This window comes from Bombina bombina, chromosome 5, assembly GCF_027579735.1.
Source record: "Bombina bombina isolate aBomBom1 chromosome 5, aBomBom1.pri, whole genome shotgun sequence".
Taxonomy (NCBI): Eukaryota; Metazoa; Chordata; class Amphibia; order Anura; family Bombinatoridae; genus Bombina; species Bombina bombina.
Genome location: NC_069503.1, coordinates 1,121,976,480 through 1,121,997,925, shown reverse-complemented (window position 1 = coordinate 1,121,997,925; position 21,446 = coordinate 1,121,976,480).

Genomic DNA, 21,446 nt, shown 5'->3' with positions numbered 1-21,446 from the left:
ACAGACATACACACACATATAGAGAAACATATACACAAACATACATTCACAGACATACACACACATATAGAGAAACATATACACAAACATACATTCACAGACATACAGACACATATAGAGAAACATATACACAAACATACATTCACAGACATACACACACATATAGAGAAACATATACACAAACACACATTCACAGACATGCAGACACATATAGAGAAACATATACACAAACACACATTCACAGACATACACACACATATAGAGAAACATATACACAAACATACATTCACAGACATACACACACATATAGAGAAACATATACACAAACATACATTCACAGACATACAGACACATATAGAGAAACATATACACAAACATACATTCACAGACATACACACACATATAGAGAAACATATACACAAACATACATTCACAGACATACAGACACATATAGAAAAACATATACACAAACATACATTCACAGACATACACACACATATAGAGAAACATATACACAAACATACTTTCACAGACATAGACACACATATAGAGAAACATATACAAAAACACACATTCACAGACATGCAGACACATATAGAGAAACATATACACAAACACACATTCACAGACATACACACACATATAGAGAAACATATACACAAACATACATTCACAGACATACACACACATATAGAGAAACATATACACAAACATACATTCACAGACATACAGACACATATAGAAAAACATATACACAAACATACATTCACAGACATACACACACATATAGAGAAACATATACACAAACATACTTTCACAGACATAGACACACATATAGAGAAACATATACACAAACATACATTCACAGACATACAGACACATATAGAGAAACATATACACAAACACACATTCACAGACATACACACACATATAGAGAAACATATACACAAACATACATTCACAGACATGCAGACACATATAGAGAAACATATACACAAACATACATTCACAGACATGCAGACACATATAGAGAAACATATACACAAACATACATTCACAGACATACACACACATATAGAGAAACATATACACAAACATACATTCACAGACATACACACACATATAGAGAAACATATACACAAACATACATTCACAGACATACACACACATATAGAGAAACATATACACAAACATACATTCACAGACATAAAGACACATATAGAGAAACATATACACAAACATACATTCACAGACATACAGACATATATAGAGAAATATATACACAAACATACATTCACAGACATACAGACACATATAGAGAAACATATACACAAACATACATTCACAGACATACACACACATATAGAGAAACATATACACAAACATACATTCACAGACATACACACACATATAGAGAAACATATACACAAACATACATTCACAGACATACACACACATATAGACAAACATATACACAAACATACATTCACAGACATACAGACACATATAGAGAAACATATACACAAACATACATTCACAGACATACACACACATATAGAGAAACATATACACAAACATACATTCACAGACATACACACACATATAGAGAAACATATACACAAACATACATTCACAGACATACACACACATATAGACAAACATATACACAAACATACATTCACAGACATACACACACATATAGAGAAACATATACACAAACATACATTCACAGACATACAGACACATATAGAGAAACATATACACAAACATACATTCACAGACATACACACACATATAGAGAAACATATACACAAACATACATTCACAGACATACAGACACATATAGAGAAACATATACACAAACATACATTCACAGACATACACACACATATAGAGAAACATATACACAAACATACATTCACAGACATACAGACACATATAGAGAAACATATACACAAACATACATTCACAGACATACAGACACATATAGAGAAACATATACACAAACATACATTCACAGACATACACACACATATAGAGAAACATATACACAAACATACATTCACAGACATACAGACACACCCCTCCCACTTCCACCAGTTGTCAAATACCTTATATCTTTAGCCCTTCCCCAAAATTCCTTTCTTTATTAACCCTTTCTTTCATATTTATTAAGCCTTAATTAACCTCTATTTGTGTCTTTAGAATTGTTGTGTTTGTTTTAAAGTAGTATTTTGAGTTGTGTGGGAAAGTTAAACTAGTTTTAATACAATGAGCGTGCCACTACTGCTTCCAATTGAAAGTATAGGGTGAGCTATATAAGTATCAGATGAGTTAAAAAAAAGCTTCTGCTAATCGCTAAATAACACATCACATTATTTCATTTGTGCTTGATTTGTGTTTAAAGGGATACGAAACCCACATTTTTTTTTCATGAATCAGATAGAACATGCAATTGTAAGCAACTTTATCATTTACTCCTATTATCTAATTTTGTACTCTTGGTATCTTTATTTGAAAAAGCAGGAATGTAAGCATAGGAGCTGACCCATTCTTGGTTAAGCAACTGGATAGCACTTGCTGATTGGTGGCTAAATGTAGCTTATTGGTGGCTAAAAAAGCAACCTAGGTGGGTGCTTAACCAAAAATGGTCCAGCTCCTATGCTTACATTCCTGCTTTTTCAAATAAAGATAACAAAGAAAAATGTATAATAGGAGTAAATTAGAACTTGCTTAACATTTCTTGCTCTATCTGAATCATGAAAGCAAGTATCCCTTTAATCCCTCCAAAGCATTTCAATGATGAGTCAATCAACAGACCTCCCACTTATCCTGATTAGAGAAGGGCAGTCCCTCATTCTAAACTCTGTCCCGCTGTACCTCTGAGACAGATTTACATCCTGATTTGATGGATTTACCTTAGCTATGCTCACAGACACCTCGGAAACACCCATGAACAACCCAGACACGCCCACCTTCTACTGTGACCCCACCCCTCATGACACGGTCCTACCCACTAAACAGCAACAGGTTCCCCCTCATCCTCCTGAGCCCCAGATACCCAGCTAAAAAGGTTGTGAGGTCTGAATCAGGCATGGCAGTTGCACATCCCTAACCTTAGTTTGCTCAGTAGCTGCAATGCTTGCCATTCCCTATTGGGGCTTTATTTGTGTGTTTAACCTCTTTTCAGGGGTTTAACTTATACCAAGCTAGAGTCAGCAATGCAAAAATAATAGTATTAGAAATGTATGTTTTTCCTTTAATTACAAGGAAAATATTTGCCATTGACAAAGATCAAATAGTGCGTTTGTGGGGAACATAAAGTCACTGTGATAAAAATATCTCTGGAAACTTGTAAGGGCAATGCAGTATTGGAATGAACCCACTTAGCTCTTTGATAGGATCTCTGAAACCTTGTACATATAAAAGCTGGAGAAAATTGGTTGGTGCTTTAAAGATAGGAATTAAAATCCATGAAAAGCCTAGCGGGCTGCACGTATCACAGAGAGTGAATACACGAGAACAGGATTGCTCTGTTACATGAGAAACGCAACACTTGGCCGATGTCTTGTACAAGCATTAGTGGATACCAATGACCAGGGGACTCCAGCTGCAAGCCATTAGCAAAGTGGACACAAACTATGTATTGAAATTCCTAACCTTACACAGATTTTAACCAAACTATTAATTATGGAGATTCATAACCTGCAAAAACCCATTACTCTTCTCATAAAAGCTTATGGAGCAGAATATGAACCTATTAAACATTTATGGAAACAAAGAAATTGATGTCAGAAAAGCCATTTGGCCCATTTATCCTGTCAGATTATTTTTTATTTGCTTTAAAATAATGTACTGTTTATGACAGATAGCCCATCCTATGTTATTCACGGTCATTAGCCATATGTTAAAGGGACATGTTATGTTACATAAATCCTCTTATATCCCTGATGCAACTGTAAGAAAGATCCATTTTAATGATGTATACGAGGGGATTGCTATATTGAGAACTAAGATGAGTTGACCAGAATAACTGTCCTGTGAGCAGCTCCTTTTCCCTCTCAACCCAAAATAAATAAATAAATAAAAAAATAACAGCCAAGTCACATTTTACATTATATGACTTTTGGACATTTTAGGATCAAAAAAGGAGTGAAATACCCACGCTCATAAATAAAACAAAGTCTTTATTTTTGATGCTTTAAAAATTGTGAAAGCATGCCACCAATACAAAAATGGAGAAAGGAAAGCGCAGCACAAGAGCTTACGCGTTTCGGCAAACTGCTGTATTCATGAACAGGGGATTGCAGGAGCTCTGAGGCGCATCCAGAAGATGACAGACAAGAGGGTGAGTGGCATTACATGGAGGTCTATTACCGCATGATCACTGGGTCAAGGACAACAAAGTTGTAAGGTATGTGCTCTTTGCATTAAGATCTTCACCATGCATATACATAGACTGCGGAATTGCTAATTGATTCCAACACTCGCCTTGAAATATTAGTACACGCCAGCTCCACATCCCATCAAATAAGTGCTATAAAGGTTTCAGACCAACAGATATAAACTGCTGGGGAACTGCCTGTGCAATGCCTCCCCCTGCAGATTCTCATTGCTTGTGCAATGCCGCTAGCAGGGGGTGTCATTCAGCCCGATCGTATAGGATCTGGCAGATTGATGTCTGCAGCTTCAGAGTAGGCGATCCAGTTAAGGAGCGGCTTGAGCGGAAACAGAGGCATCAGGGGCCGTTCGGCTCTTGATTAATCAGCCCCTAAGTATCTTTCAGTGGAATATTTTTAGCAGAAGCCTGATTATTATGGTAAAGTAAAAAAATAGATGATAGAGAGGATGTTAATCTTTATAACAGTTTACAGGTAACTAGCAGTAAGTAGACCGGGGGATAATTAAGGGTAAGATGGGGTAAAGGGAAATATATTTTCTTATGAGTGTGATAAGTGCAGGCTAAAAGAGATGAGGGAATGTACCAGGGGAATAGAGATTTTTTGGAAATATGAGTTAGTGTTAGAATTAGAGAAGCAGAAAGAGGTGGAGAACGTTAGGAGGAAATGGGTTCAGGGGGACAAGAGGGAAAAAAAGTATATCCTCTGTGGTAATGGGTAAGATACACAGTAATTCAATAGCTGTGGGGATAGATGGAATAATAGGAAATGGGGTTTGAAGGGATAGTCTAGTCAATATTAGACTTTTCATGATTCAGATAGAGCATGCGATTTTAAGCAATTTTCTAATTTACTCCTATTATCAATTTGTATTCCTTTCCTTGGTATCTTTATTTGAAAAAGCAAGAATGCAAGCTTAGGAGCCAGCCCATTTTTGTTTCAGCACCAGGGTAGCGCTTGCTGATTGGTGGCTACATTTAGGCACTAATCAGCAAGCACTAACCAGGTACTGAACCAAAAATGGACCGGCTCCTAAGCTTACATTCTTGCCTTTTCAAATAAAGATACCAAGGAAACGAATAAAAATTGATAAAAGGAGTAAATTATAGAATAGCTTAAAATTGCATACTCTATCTGAATCATGACAGTTTAATTTTGACTAGACTATCCCTTTAATAAGATTCACAGGTTGAGAAACAGTTTCACTTTAAAGGGACATGAAGCCCAAAATATTTATTTCATGATTCAGATAAAGAGGCCTACTTATCAAAGCGTCAACTGTGCTGCATTCTCTGGCACCAATACGCTCGCCTGACATCGCCTAACATCGCTGCCGCGGACCTGAATACGTTCTCCATAGTTAGCAAAAAAGCTGTCAAAAAGCTGCGCACCAAGTATGGGGCGATGAGCAGTGGACTGTTGTTAACTAACAGTCATCGATCTCGCTGCTATTCTGCGTTTTCACAGCTTTATTTGTACCCTGTCACTAAACACCGCCACTATACTAAACTGATTAACCCCTATCCCGCCGCTCCTGGACCCGCCGCAACTAAATAAAGTTATTAACCCCTATCCCGCTGCTCCCGTATACTTATTAACCCCTAATCTGCCACCCCCTATACCACCACCACCTACATAAAGTCATTAACCCCTATCCTGCCACTCCCGGAGCCCACCGCAACTAAATAAATGTATTAACCCCTAAAACGCCAGCCCGCCACATCGTCATAAACTAAATTAAACTATTAACCCCTAAACCTAACAACCAGCTAACTTTATATTAAATATTAACTCATCCCTATCTTATAATAAATTTAAACTTACCTTTAGATTTAAATTAAACTATATTAAATTAATAATTAACCTACCCTAACTATTATAATAAAGATACATTAAACTATATTAAATTAATAATTAATCTAACCTAACTTTTATACTAAAATTACATTAAACTACAAATTAAATTAACTATATTCTATATTTAAACACCTAACCCTACTGAAATAATTTAAATCTACACTAAAAAATTACTGTTACCAAAAACTAAGTTACAAAAAATAACAAACACTAAGTTACACAAAAAAATAAACACTAATTTACAAAAAAGAAAAAAGAAATTATCAAAGATTTAAACTAATTACACCTAATCTAAGTGCCCTATGAAAATTAAAAAGCCCCCCAAAATAAAAAAAAACCCTAATCTACAATAAACTACAAATAGCCCTTAAAAGGGCCTTTTGCGGGGCATTGCCCCAAAGTAATCAGCTCTTTTACCTGTAAAAAAAAAATACAAATACCCGCACAACAGTAAAACCCACCACCCACACAACCAACCCTGCAAATAAAAAGCTAACTCAAAAAACCTAAGCTCCCCATTTCCCAGAAAAGGGCATTTGGATGGGCATTGCCCTTAAAAGGGCATTTAGCTCTATTGCAGCCCAAGTCCTAATCTAAAACCCACCCAAAAAAAAACCTTAAAAAATCCTAACACTAACCCCAGAAGATTTACTTACAGTTTTGAAGATCCGACATCCATCCTCCAAGAAGCCGGGAGAAGTCCTCAATGAAGCGGCCAAAGCCTTCATGCAAACCCACAGAAGTCTTCATCCAGACGGCATCTTCTATCTTCATCCATCCGACGTGGAGCGGCTTCATCTTCAAGACATCCAACGCGGAGCATCCTCTTCTTTCTGATGACTACCAATGAATAAAGGTTCCTTTAAATGACGTCATCCAAGATGGCGTCCCTTAGATTCCAATTGGCTGATAGAATTCTATTAGCCAATCGGAATTAAGGTAGAAAAAAATGCTATTGGCTGTTGCAATCAGCCAATAGGATTGAGCTTTCATCCTATTGGCTATTCCAATCAGCCAATAGGATTGAGTTTGCATTCTATTGGCTGATTGGAATAGCCAATAGAATGCAAGCTCAATCCTATTGGCTGATTGGATCAGGCAATAGGATTGAAGTTCAATCCTATTGGCTGATTGCATCAGCCAATTCGTCCGGTAGTCGTCGGAAGAAGAGGATGCTCCGCGTCGGATGTCTTGAAGATGGACCCGCTTTGCGCCGGATAGATGAAGATAAAAGATGCCGTCTGGATAAAGACTTCTGCCCGTCTGGAGGACCACTTCTCCCGGCTTGGATGAAGACTTCTTCCGGCTTGGATGAAGACTTCTCCCGGCTTAGTTGAGGATTTCTCTGGCTTCGTTGAGGATGGATGTTGGATCTTCAAAACTGTAAGTGGATCTTCAGGGGTTAGTGTTAGGTTTTTCTAAGGGTTTATTGGGTGGGTTTTATTTTTAGGTTAGGGCTTTGGGCCGCAATAGAGCTAAATGCCCTTTTCAGGGCAATGGGGAGCTTAGTTTTTTTTAGTTAGGGTTTTATTTGGGGGGTTGGTTGTGTGGGTGGTGGGTTTTACTGTTGGGGGTGTTTGTATTTTTTTTACAGGTTAAAGAGCTGATTTATTTGGGGCAATGCCCCACAAAAGTCCCTTTTAAGGGCTATTGGTAGTTTAGTTTAGTTTAGGTTTTTTTTTTTTTGGGGGGGGGGCTTTTTTATTTTAATAGGGCTATTAGATTAGGTGTAATTAGTTTAAATATCTTGTAATTTGTTTTTTATTTTCTGTAATTTAGTGTTTGTTTATTTTGTAATTTAGCTAATTGTATTTAATTTATTTAATTGTATTTAATGTAGGTAATTTATTTCATAGTAGTGTAGTCTTAGGTGTTAGTATAACTTAGGTTAGGTTTTATTTTACAGGTAAATTTGTATTTATTTTATCCAGGTAGTTAGTAAATAGTTAATAATACTATTTAGTAACTATTCTACCTACTTAAAATAAATACAAACTTGCCTGTAAAATAAAAATAAACCCTAAGCTAGCTACAATGTATCTATTCGGTATATTGTAGCTAGCTTAGGGTTTATTTTACAGGTATTTATTTTTATATAGGAATTATTTAGTGATTAAATATAATTTAAATAAATCTAAATAAAACCTACTATTAAGTTAAGGGGGTGTCAGGGTTAGGGTTAGACTTAGATTTAGGGGGTTAATAAATTTAGTATAATGGCGGCGACATTGGGGGCAGCAGATTAGGGGTTAATAAAAGTAGGTAGGTGGCGGCGATGTTATGGGCGGCAGATTAGGGGTTAATACTATTTAACTAGTGTTTGCAAGGCGGGAGTGCGGAGGTTTAGTGGTTAATATGTTTATTATAGTGGTGGCGATGTCCGGAGTGGCAGATTAGGGGTTAATAAATATAATGTAGGTTGCGGCGATGTTGGGGGCAGCAGATTAGGGGTAATAAGTATAATGTAGGTGGCTGCGGTGTCCAGAGCGGCAGATTAGGGGTTAATAAGTATTATGCAGGTGTCGGCTATGTCGGGGGCGGCAGATTAGGGGTTAATAAGTGTAAGATTAGGGGTGTTTAGACTCGGGGTTCATGTTAGGGTGTTAGGTGTAAACATAAAATGTGTTTCCCCATAGGAATCAATGGGGCTGCGTTACTGAGCTTTACGCTGCTTTTTTGCAGGTGTTAGACTTTTTCTCAGCCGGCTCTCCCCGTTGATATCTATGGGGAAATCGTGCACGAGCACGTATGACCAGCTCACCGCTGACTTAAGCAGCGCTAGTATTGGAGTCTGGTATGGAGCACAATTTTGCTATATGCTCACTTCTTGCCTTTTAACGCCGGGTTTGTAAAAACCTGTAATACCAGAGCTGTTGGTGAGCGGTGACAATAACGTGCAAGTTAGTACCGCACCCCTCATAACGCAAAACTCGTAATCTAGCCGAAAGTTATTAACCCATAGTCCGCCAACCCCACATAATGCAAAACACCTAATTCCACTATTAAAGAGATATTCTAGCCGAAATTTGAAACCACATGGGAGCATTTCGGTATTGAACAGAAGCATTTTTGTAATATATATGCATTAGCAAAAATGCTTCTAATAAAATCTATAGCTGTTTTAAAAGTGTATTTAAGTATGCACTGCAGATTCACATATCAGACAGGCAGCATAACCCTTAGGACGCTCCAAGTACAATTATGCTCTACACTACCATAAGGGTTAAATCGGCATTACTTTATTACCACTTTATCCAATAAACACAGACACCACGTGCGCGATCCGATATACGGCGTAGTTTTTGGCGCAAGTGAGGGAACCCGCGGTGGCCATAATTTCACCTCGCACATCGGGCTATCCAATATATGGCGCCATCAGATGCAAAAGTAGCGTAAGTAGGACAAACTGGCGTTGTTCAGAAAAGTGCGCAAATACACATTTTAGTAGTCGCAAGTACTTATGACGGTCTTTTGTTCACGTAAAGTCTCAATAAAGTGTAGTTTTATGCAAATTTGGCTAAGACTCGTAAAAATTACCCGATACTCCATCTAAAACTGCGCAACGTAATTACGCTATTCAAAAGTCATATATAAACCCATGCACAGCCTCCATTTTCTTTAGTGTGTTTGGATGGTTCGTTGAGCTACAGCACACTACAGTGAGTTGAGGATTAGTAAGAGTAGTGAGAGAGGCGCAGCATAATTGTTAGTTAAGTCGGATTGTTGTTTGGGTAAGCTTGTACATTTACTTACACTTATTTGTACATATTGCACACATATTGCATACATACATATACAAAATACACAACACTTTTTTTTCTAACACCTCACACATTTTATTTCATTTTTACAGTGTGAACTGGGAGTGAGTGTCAGTGTTATGAGTGTGTGTAGTTTGAGGATGTCAGGGAGAGGTAGGGCGGAGGGGAGGAGGGGAGCGGAGTTGCAGGGAGAGGAGTATTATAGCGGACAGGAGGAGCAGCGGGGTCCCCGTCAGGGAGTTAGTGGAGTGGGGAGAGGGAGAGTTAGAAGGGATGATGGGAGGGGAGATGCCCAGAGACCAGGTACACTTAGAAGAGGGTCAGAGGGTGCACATGGGGACAGAAGGGGGGAGGAGGGAGTGGATAGGGAGGAACCCACACCAGGGACATCCCAGGGAGGAAGCCAAGTGGCCACAGAGGAGGAGCCCATGAGATGCCCAAATTTCTCATTTGATGAGAATGTTGCGCTAGTCCAGGCCATCATGGACAACCACACTGCCCTCTTTGGCCAGTAGAAGGGCAGAGGCGTTGCCCGAAGGCGTAAGGAAGCCTGGTCAGCGGTAGAGGAGGCTGTAAACAGTGTGGCCACGTAGAGGAGGACTGTCGAGGGACTGAAAAAAAGATGGAATGATTGCAAGAGGCGGGTGAAGGAGAAGATGGGCCAGGAAGCCATGCACCAGAGGTGAACAGGTGGTGGTCCACCCTTAGAAGCAGAATACAATGTATGGCAGGAGATCATACGTAACTCTCTGAGTATCACAGCAGCCCGTGGACTTCCAGGGGCTCGTGACTCAGGGATTGCAACCACAGCACCTCATTCTGGTGAGTAACATCCCACACACCAGTATGATATGTATTTGAGATATAACATCCTTTAATGTCACACATTCATGTACACAATGAGGAGCATGGTATTTGGCCTACTAACAAAAACATCTACAATTAGATTTGACATTAATGCTACTTAACACAATGCAATTCATGATATGAGGTGGAATAGTGCAATACTAACATGTCTCAGAGTAACACAGGCCACAAACCACATGTTGAGTTTTCAGTAAATGGACACTATAGCCATCACAATACTGTACTAATCCCTATCATCATTTGACTCCTCCTCAGAACCTCCTGTCACCAGGCTGCAAACTGGCATGCCACCACCTCCACCACCACCACCAGTCACAGCCATGCAGCCACCTCCACCACCGGTCTTCATGCATCAACATGGACATTATGCTCCCAGGCATCAGCTGGGTTGGATTGCCTCTGTTGAGGACCCAGAAGTCATGCCACCACCATTAACATACGAGCCATGGCAAGATACATGGCCTGAGGAACATCCTTTTGGCTTTGAGGGGGAGCCAAGTCAGCCACGAAGGGTTGATGTCTTTACCCCCCCCCCCAACACAATATCAGGCCAGTCATGGCTTTTCCACACAGGGGATGTCGCAAGGTATGCAAAGTGGACAGGCTGAGTGGTCACACGCTAGTGGACAATGAGACTACCAATCCAGCATGAGAGCTCCACCATCTGCTTCCCTTGGGAGAGCTACATCATCTGCTTCCCTTGGGAGAGCTCCACCATCTGCTTCCCTTGGGAGAGCTCCACCATCCGCTTCCCTTAGGAGAGCTCCACCATCCTCAGATGAGCATATAGCTGAGGTTGTCCCTGAAGCACCAGCAGCTGAGGTTGGCCCTGAAGCAGATACAGCTGAAGTTGGCCCTGAAGCAGATGCAGCTGAAGTTGTCGATGATGCACCAGCAGATAGAGCAGAACCTGCACCTACAATCACTGCTGCTCAAGTGCCTTTTGATCCACTGTATTCTTCCCTGGGAGAGGAATACATTTTACTACAGTGGAGGCTGATAACAAGCTGCAAAAGCATTCAAAGAGGCCAACAGAAGTTTTATAGGAGCCAAGAGAGGCTACTCAAGCGTAGCATCGAGCTGTAGAGGGACATTGCAGCCTCATTAAATGGAATTGTCCAAAATCAGTCTCAAATGATGAGAATCCAGTCTGATATGCAGATACAGATGGACAAAAGATGGGGGGAACAAAACCAACTCTTGGGTGTGTTGGTTGAGCACTTCACACACCAGCAGGACACTGCTTCCAGCCTTTCATCTGTGGCCAGCACTCCAGCAGAATCCTCTGAAGCTTCCCAAACCAGGAGAACCAGGAAATCCACTCCAGTCACCTCTGTCCCCTCATCCAAGAAGCCAAAAAAAAAAAATTCTTATAGTTCACCATACATCTTGTCCTCTGTTTTTTACCATATAATTGTCATCCACATCCATGTGAGGGGTGTTTTAGTACACTAATATTGTTAAAACATAATAAGGCCTGTGTGGAAATGGCCCAAAAAAGGTAATATTATACAATTTCTAACATATTCTTGTACTATAACTCCCATCCACAATAGTTGTTTCTGAAGGGTACATATAGTAATATTCACTTGTAAGATGCAAATCAATGTATCTGACATCCAATATAAATTGACCCATTGGTATATATATTAGTGATGTTACTGATAGGGTGGGCATTATCAGGTGTTTTAAGTCTGCAGGTGAGAGGTTGTGGTGTGTGTGATTGGTTTAACACAATTGCAAAGAGGCAGCCTTCAAGAAGGTGTTATAAATGAACATATGAACCATACTAGGGTTTGCTTTCAACTAAGAATACCAAGAGAACAAAGCAAGTGTTCAAATTAAATCTGAAAGTAGTTATAAATAACATGCCCTATTTGAAACAAGAAGGTTTTCTTTGGAGTTGACTGTCCCTTTATATATTTTGGCATCAGTGCCAAGCTGTGTTAGCATTAGAATAAATTACACTCCAGTGGGTTCTAAAGAGATGAAGGTAATACAATTTACAGTAAATAAGCAAGTATATGTCCCCAATGTGATAAAGTACCTACAAGCTCAATCCATTTGACTATTTCAAATACACAAATAAACCTTAAAAAATCAATATCATAGTATACTGTCCCTTTAACATTGAGATGCTGCTTAAATGTATGTGTTTGTTAAGGCTTCCACTGAGTTACGTTGTTTTTTTAGTCAGTGCAAGGGCTCCTGCGCCTGCAATTTGTGACGAGATGAGAATGGAGTAGATTTTCTGAAATCTGCGCGCGTAAGTACTTACGCTGTATATTGGATACCAAACTGCGCGTGTTTTGTATATCAGTCTATGGGTAAAAATAATACGGGCGCAGAAATATACGCGCGTAACTTCTAGGTTACGCCGTATATAGGACACCAAACCCACGCAAAATTTGGCGTTCCTTGCTTTTGCGGGCGACGATGCATATCAGATCGGGCCACTATTTGGAGGTATTAAACCATGCAGCAAGGTCATGTTTATTAAATAACCAGGCACAAATAACTAAACTTTTTTTCCAAAGCTTTAACACTAGATAGCGGCAACTGAGGTACTAGCATATATTTATATATATACTAGTCGATAAGCCTGCCCAGAGGGCAGTCTAATTATTTTTTAAACTACAGATGTAGAAACAACGTATTTTGTAACTCTTCTTTTATATAAAAATTTAAGCTCCAGCTGTAGCAATACTATAAACCTAACATTTCTTAACCTATATTTCTGCCTTCCCCATAAATCGCAATTAAAACTAAAATTAATAACCACTTAACTGTCAACCACCCACATCGCAATACACCTAATTACCCTATTAACCCTAAACCACAAACCCCCCCATCGCAATAAACCTATTTACCCTATTAACCCCTAAGCCGCAAAACCGCTACATCGCAATAAACCTATTTACCCTATTAACCCCTAAACCACAAAACCCCTACATAGCAATAAACCTATTTAACTTATTAACCCCTACATCACAAAAAAACCCACATCGCAATAAACCTATTTACCCTATTAACCCCTAAACCACAAAACCCCAACATCACAATAAACCTATTTACCCTTTTAACCCCTAAACCACAAAACCCCAACATCACAATAAACCTATTTACCCTTTTAACCCCTAAACCGCAAAACCCCTACATCGCAATAAACCTATTTAACTTATTAACCCTTTAAACCCACAACACAAATAACTATTTAAATAACTAAGTACAGTACACTAACCTAACACCCTCTAACCTAACAACCCCTAACCTAATACCCCCTAACCTAAAAAACCCTAACACCCCATTAAATAAACCCAAATTACCTAAACTAATACATTTTAAAGTTACAAAAAAAAAGAAAAATAAGTTTACAAAAAATAAGCCAACACTACAGAAAATAAAAAAATCAAACTACCTAATTTAACAAAATTAAACCTAATCCCTATTAAAATAAAAAAGACCCCCCAAATAAAAATAACCTCTACTTTAATAATAACCGTGTAGGGATTTTGCGGTTTAGGGGTTAATAGGGTAAATAGGTTTATTGCGATGTAGGGATTTTGCGGTTTAGGGGTTAATAAGTTAAATAGGTTTATTGTGATGTAAAGGTTTTACGGTTTAGGGGTTCATAGGGTAAATAGGTTTATTGCGATGTAGGGATTTTGCGGTTTAGGGGTTAATAAGTTAAATAGGTTTATTGCGATGTAAGGGTTTTGCGGTTTAGGGGTTAATAGGATAAATAGGTTTATTGCGATGTAGGGGTTTTGCGGTTTAAGGGTTAATAGGGTAAATAGGTTTATTGCGATGTAGGTATTTTGCGGTTTTAGGGGTTAATAAGTTAAATAGGTTTATTGCGATGAAGAGGTTTTACGGTTGGGGTGCAAAGTGGGGGTTTTGCGGTTTAGGAGTTAATACTTTGTGTAGGATTTTTTTTTTGTTATATTTCGTGCGGGCGGTGTTTTTTCTTTAATACTTGACGCGGGCAGTTATTTTATTTTTTTAAATACTTTAATGTGGGAGATTTGGTTTTGTTTTTTAATGCTCCATTTGCCTTCACTGCATCCCAATGGATTCCGAAAATGGCAGGGTGGTGAAAGAATCCACCGTCATTTTCGAAAAGGGGGTTGGCATCATCCGTTAGGGATTTCTAGGTCAGCAGGCCCGAGGCGAGAGGAGTTATAAGCTGTGACTTGCAACATCATGCCACCCCCTTACAGAAGCAAGAAAAATGATTAGGCCGTGACCTCGCCACAAGAGCTACACAGACCCCTCCCTCCTAACTGGAGCTCTTGCCGCCACCACCTACAGATTATTTAGATATATAGGGAGTCTCACAATACAAACCAACTAAATGCTTCCTTCAAATTTGCTTAAAAAAAAATTAAACCCTCTTCAGTCAAGGGCACACCATCAGGTCTATAGAGGCGTCCCCAATAATTTTCTCGTGCCTGATCACAAAACCACCTTCCTCCACGACCCCCCTCCCCACATCCCTGTTCAATTTCTTCTGAATCCTGTAAACTGATCTATGCACTCGCACATTACTCCACTGCAACTGAGCTATAACATTAGAGCAAGCCAAACGCACACCTGGGAAGCGAACTTTCAACCACCCCATATACGATTGAATAATGGATGTCAAAACAAGCACCGGCACAGTTCCCACATCATTCCCCCCCAGCTGCAGCACAATTGTGTGGCGAGGTAAAAATGGAGTAAAATGTCTGCATTTTGCGTGCGTCTTTGCGCTGAATATGTGATACTGACTTACGACGCCGGTCCTACGTTTACTTTAGTTTATGGTAGTAAAAGCTGCGGGCGACATATAAAATATATGTGCCGCATTGCATGCGGCACCGTATATGTGATCGCTACATTTATGAAAAGATTGCCAACGCTGTTTTTGAGGGTGACTCCGCTTATGTAATCTTGCCCCAGTTATGGGATGTGTTTTTGTTTTTGGTGTTCCCTTTCCAGATGATGCATAGGGACATACAAAGGAACATATGGTATGTTTTAATTGGTTAGAGCACACAATTGCTTATTACTGGCTCTAGATTAATGTGTGTTTTTTACCTGCTAAGGGTTAAGTTAAATAGGTACAGTCCCTTTTTTATCCCCAGGGCAGGATATGGCTATTCAGCCAAACAAGTGTTGAATTTGCACACGCCTACCAATCACTAATCACTGACCATCTTCTACTCAACAGTTGAAAGTCTCCCAGCTCCTGAGTGGGACCGTAGCTATGTTTTAACATTGTCATTTTGTTAGCGACACTTTTATTATTTTGCAGCTCAGGGACACCCCCCTAAAAAAGCCTCTCAAGTGTTGTTCTTTTCTCATTGGCTGCAGTAAACTATAAGCTAATGCACATAACAACTAATCACTGTGAAGCATGTAGGTGGGCCAGGCATCTGAATACCACAAATTGCACTGCTGCTTCTATCAAAGGAATGGGAAAACATTTCAAATTTGAAGGGACAGTAAGCACCTAGAGACTTTTATATACCATGTTTAGTTATGTGCAATGAAACAACTTTTATTATTTATTTATTTTGTCCCCTTTTTATGTAATTTAGCTCTAAAATTTGTGAATTTCCAATTTTCAGTACTTGAAATGTACCTGCTGATGTCACAATGCTAACACTGCTACATACCTATCCCTAATTGGTTTTAACTAATAACAACTGCAAAGCAATGCATTTTATACTACTAATATGATCATGGTTAGCCTTGTTGTCTGTGGACTAAAGCCCAGCTTGGCTCCTCCAGATAAGCTAAATGGGTGGTGGAGTTTCACTAATGAAAGACAGTTGTGGTAAGAAGGATGTTACAGGGACATGAACCCCAGGGTGCTCTGAGTTCCAAGATAGCAGCACAAAGTATGAAAATACAGAGCTGGCACTGTAAAGGATTACAATAAGAGATCATCTCTAAAGAGAGCTGCTGGCACAGGAAATAACAACTGCACAATGAGTATAATGTTCAACAAATTGTAATTGGGGTTAAACACATACAGCGAGATTACGAGTTTTGCGTTAACAGGGGTGCGTTGCTAACAAGCAGTTTTTTCTCACCGCTCACTTAAGACAATGCTGGTATTACGGGTTTTTTTAAACCCGGCGTTAGCCGCAAAAAGGTGAGCGTAGAGCAAAATTTAGCTCCACATCTCACCTCAATACCAGCGTTGTTTACGGTAGCGATAAGCTGGCTAAACGTGCTCGTGCACGATTTCCCCATAAGAATCAATGGGGCAGATTCATCTGAAAAAAAACCTAACACCTGCAAAAAAAGCAGCGTTCAGTTCCTAACGCAGCCCCATTGATTCCTATGGGGAAAGGAATTTTATGTCTACACCTAACACCCTAACATGAACCCCAAGTCTAAACACCCCTAATATTACACTTATTAACCCCTAGACTGCCGTCCCCGACATCGTCGTCACCTACATTATAATTATTAACCCCTACTCTGCCGCTCCGGACACCGCCGCCACCTACATTATCCCTATGAACCCCTAATCTGCTGCCCCCAACATCGTCGATTATTCCTATTTAAAACTAAATACTTACCTGTAAAATAAACCCTAAGCTAGCTACAATATAACTATTAGTTACATTGTGGCTAGTTTAGGATTAATTTTTATTTTACAGGCAACTTTGTATTTATTTTAACTAGGTACAATAGTTATTAAATAGTTATCAACTATTTAATAGCTACCTAGTTAAAATAAGTACAAATTTACCTGTAAAATAAATCCTAACCTAAATTACAATTACACCTAACACTACACTATCATTAAATACATTACCAAAACTAACTACAATTGCCTACAATTAAATTAAATAATCTAAAGTACGAAAACCCCCCCACTAAATTACAGAAAATAAAAAAATAATTACAAGAATTTTAAACTAATTACACCTACTCTAATCCCCCTAATAAAATAAAAAAGCCCCCAAAAATAAAAAATTCCCTACCCTTTACTAAATTACAAATAGCCCTTAAAAGGGCTTTTTGCAGGGCATTGCCCCAAAGTAATCAGCTCTTTTACCTGTAAAAAAAATACAATACCTCCCCAACATTAAAACCCACCACCCACACACCCAACCCTACTCTAAAACCCACCCAATCCCCCCTTAAAAAATTTAACACTACCCCCTTAAAGATCACCCTACCTTGAGACGTCTTCACCCAGCGAGGCAGAAGAGGTCCTCCAAGCGGCAGAAGTCTTTATCCAGACGGCATCTTCTATCTTCATCCATCCGAAGTGGAGCGGGTCCATCTTCAATCTAGCCAACGTGGAGCATCCTCTTCAAACGAAGTCCAAGCGAAGAATGAAGGTTCCTTTAAATTACATCATCCAAGATGGCGTCCCTTGAATTCCGATTGGCTGATAGGATTCTATCAGTCAATCGGAATTAAACTGATGGTAAACTCTCCCCTTTTTAAAATCAGATCTGGAATGTAAGCGCTATTTTAGATAGAGGTTTATTCATCATGTGCAATGAAGATGCGCTATAACTTAGTTATTAATATAGATATGAAATTCAAATACCCCACGTTACACCACCCACTTCAAAAGTCAATTTTCCTGTCAGCTAAATGATTGAATTACTCTCCAATCAATGCTCTAGCTACAACAAAAGTGCCATATGGGGAGAGCGCTGATTGGACAACAATTCAATCTGTTAGCTCACAGAAAATTTGACTTTTGAAGTGGGCGGAGGAGCATGCAGTATTTGAATTTCATATCTATATTAAAAAGCATGTTATACTGCATCTTCATTACAGCTACTGAATAAAACTCGATCTAAAATAGCGCTTACATTCCAGATCTGATTTTAAAAAGGGGAGAGTTTACCATCACTTTAAGGTAGGAAAAATCATATTGGCTGATCCAATCAGCCAATAGGATTGAGCTAACATTCTATTGGCTCTTCCAATCAGCCAATAGAATGCGACCTCAATCCTATTGGCTGATTGCATCATCCAATAGGATTTCTCCTACCTTAATTCTGATTTGCTGATAGAATCCTATCAGCCAATCGGAATTCAAGGGACGCCATCTTGGATGACGTGATTTAAAGGAATCTTCATTCTTCGATTGGACTTCGTTTGAAGAGGATGCTCCGCGTCGGCTGGATTGAAGATGGACCGCCCCGCTCCGGATGGATGAAGATAGAATATGCCATCTGGATGAAGACTTCTGCCGCTTAGAGGACCTCTTCTGCCCGGATCGGATGAAGACTTCTGCCCCTCTGGAGGTCCACTTGTGCCCTGGCTGGGTGAAGATGTCTCAAGGTAGGGTGATCTTCAAGGGGGTAGTGTTAGGTTTTTTTAAGGTCGGATTGGATGGGTTTTAGAGTAGGGTTGGTGTGTGGGTGGTGGGTTTTAATGTTGGGGGGTATTGTATTTTTTTTACAGGTAAAAAAGCTGATTACTTTGGGGCAATGCCCCACTAAAAGCCCTTTTAAAGGCTATTTGTAATTTAGTATAGGGTAGGGAATTTTTTTATTTTGGGGGGATTTTTATTTTATTAGGGGGATTAGAGTAGGTGTAATTCGTTTAAAATTCTTGTAATTATTTTTTTATTTTCTGTAATTTAGTGGGTTTTTTTTTTTCAAACTTTAGTTTATTTTATTTGATTGTAGTTAATTTAAGTTAGTTTAGGTAATTTATTTAATGATAGTGTAGTGTTAGGTGTAATTGTAATTTAGGTTAGGATTTATTTTACAGGTAAATTTGTACTTATTTTAACTAGGTAGTTATTAAATAGTTAATAACTATTTAGTAACTATTCTACCTAGTTAAAATAAATACAAAGTTGCCTGTAAAATAAATATAAACCATAAGCTAGCTACAATGTAACTATTAGATATATTGTAGCTATCTCAGGGTTTATTTTATAGGTAAGTATTTAGTTTTAAATAGGATTAATTTATTTAATTGTAGTGATTTTATTTTGTTTTATTTAAATTATATTTAAGTTAGGGGGGTTAGACTTAGGGTTAGACTTAGGTTTAGGGGTTAATAAATTTAATATAGTATTAGCGACATTGGGTTCGGCAGATTAGGGGTTAATAAATGTAGATAGGTGTCGGCGACGTTAGGGATGGCAGATTAGGGGTTAATAAAATGTAACTAATGTTTGCGAGGCGGGAGTGCAGCGGTTTAGGGGTTAATATATTTATTACAGTGGCGGCAATGTCCGGTCGGCAGATTAGGGGTAAAAAACTTTAAGTGTTTCCGATGTGGGGGGGGGGAGCTCGGTTTAGGGGTTAATAGGTAGTTTATGGGTGTTAATGTAATTTGCAGCACTTTAGTTAAGAGTTTTATGTTACGGCGTTAGCCCATAAAACTCTTAACTACTGACTTTTAAATGCGGTAGGAGTGTTGACAGGAGAGGGTCTACCGCTCACTTCTTCCAAGACTCGTAATACCGGCGTTAGGCAAGTCCCATTAAAAAGATAGGATATGGGGGGCGTGTCCAAGCTAAGATGGCGTTCAGTCACATTTTTATAAGCTCCGAGTCAAATTACTCTAACTAACCTTTATCCACTGGAGATTGTACCCCAATCACTGGAATTATGCTTTCAGGACTCCCAATATAGATGATTGATCAGTCGGTCATATGGCCTCTTAAGTTTATCTAAGATTTATAAGCTTTTAATCGGCTGAGGCCTATTGTGGAGTACAATTGAGGAGCTGCGACTTTCTTTATTAATAACCGAGGTGTTGCAGTCTCTCCAGGGCGGCTATACTTACCAACTCTACATCCATGCAGGCGCTTCACGTAATCCTAAGGTCCCAGCTTGCGGCCTTAGAGCTCCAAATGGACCGACAATTTGATGATTTACAGGGCCTATGTAAGTCCATGTGCAAGCCGTTAGACATGAACGAGCAGGAAGGGACAAGAGCTAACCGATCACTCCAGCTTGCGGAACTGAATCCTCAGATGCTGCTCTCTAACAAACAGGATAACCCTCGCAAAATACTGAGGTGTGAGTTGACCAGCAATTTGGGGCGGCCTGCTTTACACTTACTGGAGGCTTGTGAGATAAGGTTCCCCTTCGCTTCTTTGAAAGAGGATACAGCTGTCTTCCTGAGTAATACCGTGGACCCCTTTACTGCCCGAGAAGAGGAGGTAACAGCCCACTTGCAGCCCATTAACAGACATGGTTACACAGACGCTCTGAGAGTTTGGACTTGCAACACAGGCCAGCACTACACTAAAACGGAGCGGCCGTACCTGCTAACTGATCGTCGGAGTCACAATAACATGACATTACACTCTTCTTTACTTTCTCCCCTCTCACCGGAGATAGAGACGTGGACATGGCTTCAGCAGCAAAGAATGCATGACTGACTGAGAGGCTACAAACTCGATGCCCCATCTGAGATCTGGTGGTTCAGGAAGATTGGAGTGGGCTAAATTTCTTTGTACTGTAGGACTGACATCCCGGTATGATATAGCTTGCCTTGTTGAAGGGATCATAGTGACTACGTCCCCACATTAGCCCTGGTATAAATGTAACTTCTGTTTTGAACTCCTTAT